Source organism: Leopardus geoffroyi, chromosome E3 (genome assembly GCF_018350155.1).
Source record: "Leopardus geoffroyi isolate Oge1 chromosome E3, O.geoffroyi_Oge1_pat1.0, whole genome shotgun sequence".
In the NCBI taxonomy this organism is placed as follows: Eukaryota; Metazoa; Chordata; class Mammalia; order Carnivora; family Felidae; genus Leopardus; species Leopardus geoffroyi.
In genome coordinates, this window is record NC_059340.1 from 13,971,245 (window position 1) to 13,979,341 (window position 8,097).

Sequence of the window (8,097 nt, forward strand, 5' to 3'; positions counted from 1 at the left end):
TTATGCTTTCAGTTCATCAATTCACTCACTTAGACAGTATTCATTTTGCAGCTTCTGCGTGCAGAGTGTCCGAGAGACCATGTTTCTGACATTGTCTCTCACAGTCCGTTTGGGGACAGACATGTGAACAAATAATTCTGATGTAACGTAATCATCGAGGTGAGTGTTCGCGGAGCTGTGAGAATTCAGACAAGGGAGTAAGTCACACAATCTAGGGAACTAGGAAGGATTTTGCACCCACCCACACCCCAGGCACATGTAAACACTGAGGCATACTTACCGCACAGAGGTGTCGAGGGCCAGTTTGGTGAGAAATCCCTTCCCTTAAACAATCCATGTGAAGATCTCATCTGTGGATTTCTCCTAGATCCATTTAAGGCTGAAAATAACCAAAAAATGAGGAAAGTTGTTTATAGAGTATCTCCAGCTCTGGGCTGAAAAAGATCGGCAATCTTATTTCCTTCACCCCGCTAAGGTATAAGCCATCTTCTGGGTATGAAGAAGATAGCACTCTGGTATAATTTATTCATTCACCTTACTTATTAATGTGTGTGGACGTGCTTATTGATTGCCATTATTCAATTGTACGGATACATTTCCCCCAAATCCACAGGATGCTGGGATCTGGTTACGTCATTCTTTTTTTTTTTAACTTTATTTATTTCTTATTTGAGACAGTGTGTGAGTGGGGGAGGGGCAGAGAGGGGAAGAGAAAGAATCCCAAGCAGGCTCCGTGCTATCAGGGCAGAGCCTGACTCGGGGCTCCATCTCACGAACCTTGAGGTCATGACCTGAGCCGAAGTCAAGAGTCAGATGCTTGTTTAACTGCCTGAGCCCCCCAGCCCCCCGCAGGCACCCCTGTTACATCATTCTTGATTTTTATTCTTTCTGCCTTTTCCCCCCTCTCTCTTTGGATACCTCTACCTGCTTGTCCTCCTAGGCAAAAAGATCAATAAGAAAAGATGTCATTTGCAAACTTTGCAGTGACATTCTGAAAACGCACTGCCAACAAGGTTAATAACAGAGCACTCTGGGGCTGACCGTGTAGCGAGAGAGTGGAGGCACCGATTCCGCCACTGCCTTCTCTGCCTTCCTTCTAGTTGTGGGGTTTTGCTATCTACCTGCATGGAGGTGTAGCGAAGATGAAAAGTAGTCACTCGCAGGGGCGCCTGGGTGGCTGAGCCCGTTAGGCGTCCGACTTCGGCCGAGGTCACGATCTCACGGTTCGTGAGTTCGAGGCCCACGTCCGGCTCTCTGTTGTAGGCGCGGAGCCCGCTTTGGATCCTCCGTCCTCCTCTCTCTCCGCACCTTCTTCGCTGTCTCTCAAAAATAAACATTAAAAAAAAAAAAAGATTTCTTAGGGGACCCTGGGTGGCTCCGTCGGTGAAGCATCCAATTCTTGGTTTCAGGTCAGATCAAGATCTCGAGGTTTCCTGAGTTCGAGCCCCGTGTCTGCCTTTGCACTGACAGTGCACAGCCTGCTTGGGATTCTCTGTCTCCTCTCTCTCTCTCTCTCTCTCTCTCTGCCCCTCCCCCGCTCGCGCTGTCTCTGTCTCTCTCAAAATAAATAAATAAACTTAAAAAAAAATAAAACGTGCACAGTCGGTTAAGCATCCGATTTTGGCTCAGAGCCCCGCATCGGGCTTTCCACTATCATCGAGGAGCCTGCTGCAGAACCTCTGTCTCCCTCTCTCTCTGCCCCCTCCCCTGCTTGCTCTCTCTCTCTCTCTCAAAAATAAACGTTAAAAAAAAAAAAAAGAAAAAAAGAAGTAGTCTTTTGCAAGGGTCAGCGCTGGGGCAGGGTTTGTTAAAGTCATTTGCAAATCCCTCTGGTGGAACCTGAGAACCAGGCGGTGGCCTATGGATGGGCGTATTTTGTGAGAAAGGGAATCACTTAATGTGCATTATAAGCATATACAGCTTACAAAACAAAGGTGAAAAAAGGCAGCAGCCTGTAAGGGTTCAAAGCATGAACTCTCGAGTTAGACTACTTGGTTCAAATCCTGGCTCTTAGCCTTACGCGCTGTTGAGACTGAACAAATTAGTAAATTTCTCTGTGCCTCGGTGTCCTCATTTGTTACACGGGCATGATAATGACAGTACCCACCTTATAGGGTTCCCGTTTGGACTAAACTGAGTTAATGCATGTAAAACATTAATCAGTCACATCAGGAAAACATTAAGTAAATTAAAAACACGACCCACCGTAAGCACCTGATAAAATTTGCTTTATTATTTTGTGGATATTACTTTCTCACACGTAGCTAATTGAAAAGAGAAGTGGGTTCGTTTAAATGCAAAAGTTCAGGGGCGCCTGGGGGGCTCAGTCGGTTAAGCGTCCCACTTGGCTCAGGTCACGATCTCACAGTCCGTGAGTTCGAGCCCTGCGTCGGGCTCTGTGCTGACTGCTCAGAGCCTGGAGCCTGTTTCAGATTCTGTGTCTCCCTCTCTCTCTCTGCCCCTCCCCCGTTCATGCTCTGTCTCTCTCTGTCTCAAAAATAAATAAATGTTAAAAAAAAAAAATTAAATGCAAAAGTTCTATAGATAATGATACAGTTGGTACTTAAACATTAAAACATTAGTGAGTGTGGGTGGTTCTGTCGGTTAAGTGAGCGACTCTTGTATTTTGACTCAGGTCATGATCTCACGGTCGGTGGGGTGGAGCCCTGCCTCAGACTCTGCGGGGACAGCACAGGGTCTCCTTGAGATTCTCTGTCTCCCTCTCTCTCTGCCCCTCCCCTGCTCTCTCTCTCTGTCTCAAAACAAATAAACATTAAAAAAAATTCTCCTGCTCCCTCTGCCCCCCCCCCCACTTTCACTCAATAAAACAAACAAAAAACAAACAAACAAAACATTGCTGAATATATCCACAGGGCGGAAGGTTGGGGTGACTGTAATGAACAGAACCCCCAAATTCAATGGCTTCAAGACAAGAAAGGTACTATGTTGCAAATAGTACAGGGTAGATGTTTCCAGTTAGCAGGTGGTTTTGCACCATGTGGTGTCTGGGAGAGTCCTTCCGTCTTGAGGCTCTCCCGGCCCTGTGAGCCTCCCCATTACCTTCATGGCAAGGGCGGGTGGCCACCTTGAGGTTCTAGCACATAATGGGGGAAGAAGGTCCCAGCTGTCTTGAAGTCCCTGGCCCGGGAGGGGCCACCCCTGTTGGCTAAAACTTACTCACGTGTTCACAGCTGACTGGAAGGGAGACTGGGAAGCACTGGGTTGCTGCGTCCCAGGTTTTGACGGACAGCTAGCTGACTCTCAGTGTGAACGGTTGACGTGTGGGAAACACTGCCCTTGGGGTTACTGGCAGGATTCTTCTTGGGGCTAGGACCGAGGAGCAAGATTGCAGTCAAGGGGTTCCCGGTGACAGGGAAGGGTCGGTGAGTTTTAGGCCCCCTGCCATTTAACACTGAGCTTTACTTTTTCCTCTTCTGCATTGTAATTCCCATGATACGCTCGACGCTTATGGAAGATCTGTTACACAGAACGGCCTTGAGTTGGAGGTGCCTGAAGTGTGAAGGATGGGACGGTGATGGGCAGATGACCCACCAAGGTGTCATCACCCTAATCCCCAGAACCTACGAATGTATTGATTTACGTGGCAAAGGGACTTTGCAGGTGTGGTTAAGATTTAAAGACCTCGAGGGGCACCCGGGTGGCTCAGTCCCCTAAGCGTTGGACCCATGATTTGGGCTCAGGTTAAGGTTAGTGAGTCTGAGCCCTTCATTGGGCTCTGAGCTAACAATGTGGAGCCTGCTTGGGATTCTTTCTCTTTCTCTGCCCCTGTCCCCCACACCCCCCGAATAAATAAACTTAGAAGATTAAAGACCTTGAGAAGGGAGGGGCGCCTGGGTGGCTCAGTTGGTTAAGGGTCTGACTTCGGCCCTGGTCATAACTTGTGGTTCATGGGCTTGAGTGCTACATCGGGCTCCGTGCTGACAGTTCGGAGCCTGGAGTCTGCTTTCAGATTCTGTGTCTCCCACTCTCTCTGCCCCTCCCCTGCTCGTGCTCTGTCTCTGTCTTTCTCTCTCGCTCAAAAATAAAAACATTTCAAAAAATTTAAAAGACCTTCAGAAGGGAAATTAGACTGGAGTTTCTAGGTGGGTCCACTCTAATACTATGAGTTCTTTTTTTTTTTTTTCTTAGAGAGAGAGATTGAGAGTGGAGGAGAAGGGAAGAGGGAGAAAGGAGAGAGAGAGGGAGAGAGAATCTTAAACGGTTTCCATGCTCAGCATAGAGCCCTACTTGGGACTCAATCCCATGACCCTGGGATCATGACCTGAGCAGAAATCAAGAGTTGGACTCTCAAACGACTGAGCCACCCAGGCGCCCTGTAACCCTATGAGTCCTTATAAACAGAGTATCTTTTCTGGCTGCCTTCAGAGAGCTAATGTGGCAGGATGAATTCAGCCTGAACTGATTGGCTTCAGGACGGAGAAAGGGGGCCATGAGGCAAGGGATGTGGGCAGCCTTTAGAAGCCAGAAAAAGCAAGGAAATGGATTCTTCCCTCGAAGCCCCAGAAAGGAGTGCAGCCTGCCAAACACCTTGATCTTAGCCCCGTGAGATCCATGCCAGACTTCTGATCTATAGAATTACAAGATCAACTTCTGTTGTTTTAAGCCTCTAAGTTCGTGGCAATTTTTCATAGTTAATACCGGAACTTGTGTCCTTGGTTTGGAAGAAATGGTGAAGGAGGAAGCATGGAGACATGGGAAAAATACTGACTGGAAATCCAAGGGCCATGAGCATGAGGGGACACGGACAGCCAGGCTAAGGTGAGCAACCCCGGAGAATCTTACCCTTCGAAGCACTTGGGGAGGACGTTAGGCTTCTCAGAGCAACAACAATGGAGGATTTAAAGGAAAGGGTGACCCAGGGGCCCGGGGAAACCTGGGGACAGTCAGTTTACACGTCCTGGACCATGAAGTAAGTGGACGATAGCCAAGGCAAAATCCCACCGACTTCTATCCATCCTGGAAATTCTACCTGCATCATGAGGATTCCAGTAGCCTTGCTCGTTTTCCGAGTACTTGCTCGTTTTCTGAGTACTTGCAGAGTATTTTGGGCTGTTCCACGTGGACTATCAAAAAAACACGCTTTCCTAAGAATTTTCTCCAAATGAGCTGCTGCATTCAAGCAAAACGGCCCAGGAAACTCTGGTTTCAAAGGCCACCTCCTGGAGCTTCGTGAAACCACCCAGCTGAGCGAGTCTTGAGCCCAAACTACCACCCATTATAGAAAAGTTGTTGTCCTTCATTGGCCATTGAATATATAATGAGCGAGTCCTCATGGGGTATGTCGACATGCATTTCATATGCTCTGGTGCATCAGTTAGTAGGTAGCAGGTTGTGAACAAAGGAAGATGTGTCTAGAACACCCAGAAGCAGAGTTTTCATCCTGGAAAAAAAGGCAGGAGGTCAGTGGTTTAACAAATGCCTCCAGCTCACCCACCTCTGACATCTGTTCTTGGAGCCGGTCTAACCAGGTTGGACTAGAGCTGGCATGGCGCTGAGTGGGGGTCAGGGAGTGGGGCCCGAAGCACTGCAGGGTGGAGAGCCTCCACGACTGTCCCTCTCATGGATGGTTGGAGCCTCTGGCCACCTACTTCTTTTGCGAGCTTCCTCATCCGGTCAGGCCAGAGCCCTTCTGAGCATCATCACACGGCATCCATGTGACCCATCGTGGGGAAAGCCTAGTGTCTGGGCCTCTCTTGCACATACCATACTTACCCCAAAGCCAAAGCCAACAAGGGTCCAAGAAGGGCTTTAATTCAGTGGAACACCAGGCAACAAACAGGCAGTGAAAAGTCACTTTCGAGTTCCTTATTCGCACTTTTCTCTCTCCCTCTTTTTTGTTGTCACTTAGAATCAGCGACAGACAATCTTTTGGTTGTTATAAATGTTCATTCAATTCAGAAAGTTGCATATACAGTCTGGTGGTTCTTCAAAAAATTGAAAACAGAAATGCCGAATGATCAACGAATTCCACTACGGGGCATTTATCCAAAGAAAACACTAATTCGAAAAGATACATGCCCTATTTGCTGCAGCATTATTCACAACAGCCTAAATATGGAAGCAACCCGCGTGTCCATTGACAGACGAGCGGATAAGGAAGATGTGGTGGGCATATACAATGGAATACTACGCAGCCATATACAGGATGAGATTGTGCCATTTGCCACAAGTCAGGTGGACCTAGGGGTCTTGTGCTAAATGAAATAAGTCAGACTGAGAATGACAAACATTCTATGACTTCACTCATATGTGGAATCTGAAAACAACCCAAATGAAGAAACAACAGAAAGCAGAATCAGAGCCATAAATACAGACAACAAACCGATGATTGCTGGGAGGAGGAGGGGGGCAGGGATAGGCAAAATGGGTCAAAGGGACTGGGAGATACAGGCTTCCGGTTATGGAACGCTACGCTTGCGGTGAACGTAACGTAACGTAGAAACTCATCCGGCCACTCTGCTGTATACCTGAAACTAATGTAACATTGTGCGTCAACCATAATAAAAACGAGTTGCATGTATAAATAAAAGAGAAGCTTGGGCACACAAAGGACTGGTGTGAGGTTCATCTACATCTGAGATGTTTCCATATTGTGGCATTCCCAAGGGAGCTATCCTTGGGAGGAGTGCGGGGGCGGGGGGGTCCTTGAGTGAAAATGAGAAGGGGTCCAGGGGCAGAGAGGTGGGAAAGGGAGTCGCAGAGAAGCCAGTTGCCCTGAGGCCTCTGAACTCGGAACTCTGTGACTCTGAACAAACAGGCCCAGCCCACCAGTGCCCCACGGTTAGGCCGAGTTGTTTCTCCTAAGAGCAATTCAATAATTTGGTGTTCTGATTTACCCGTTGCTTACCTCTCCTGCCCCACAACAGGCACATGGAGAGTACTAGAGAAGTGCTCAATTAATGAATAAATCAATGAATAGGTACTTGGTAGATAAATCTATGGATAATTTGTAGATAAAAAGCTCCATATGTTAGGGGTTCTCCCCCATGGCTTCCCGGAAGCCTGGGATGCTAAGCTGGGCCTTAAAAGGGACTTTGAGTTTAAAAGGAATCCAACTTCTAGTAGAAGGGAAAGATTTTGGTGAAAATATAACCCCAGGACTTGCATGCAAGTTGGCCAACAGGCAACGATTGCGTTTGAATGGTGGACGCTACGAGGAAAAGATGTGAAACATGCATGGCCATCATACGTGCAGCGATATAGAAATTATATCCATGGGCGACTCTCGTTGCATGTATTAAATATCAGTCAATTTTGATTTCTTTCTTCTTGTGGATAACAGTAAACAGAAGCTCTAATATTTTCTTCCCATGCCCCAGTGGGTTGCCTTCCGTGCCCACATGCTACTGGCTGATGAGATTATGGTCGGAAGAGAAGGCCCTGGGTTTGGGGTGCGGCCTACGTCTCTTGGACAGGTGGATCTGGTTTTGATGCGGGTTTCTACCAGCGACTAGCCTTTCTCCATTCTAGGGATTTTAATAACAAACGATAATAACCAGCATATACCGAGGGTTGACAGGCTGAAATACAAACGATGTCCAGACCGTATGGGGCGGGGGGGTCTCTGATCATCTCAACCTCTGCAGCATCCAGCCTGAGAAGCCCACCGCAGCCTCTCCGAAAGTGGCTATAGATGGTGAGGACGTGCTCCGTCACTGCCGGCTTCCCTGATTTTGGTCCCTGCCTCCAACTTAGGACCAACCAAAGAAAGTCGAATATGCTCCCTTATTCAATCACATAGAATGCCCCACTTCTAGTGAGCCTGCCTTTAGCTTCCTAGACCAACAGCCCGCAATCAGGGCTTATCTGAAGCGTCCCCTGCCTCTTCTACTATAAAACTCTTTTCTCTGTCTGCCTTTGAATCTCTGCCAAACCAAGTGATGGCGGCTGACTCTCTCGCAGCAGCAAACTCTGAATAAACAGCCTCAGCTTGTCCTCCGCGGGTAGTCTTTGCTTATTTCCACAATGCTTACTATATGCCTCGCACTGGCTGAGGGATTTACACGAATTAGCTATTTATTCTTCATGACGTAGTATAGTGGCTATTATTCCTGTCCATAGCTGGGGAGGCAGGTG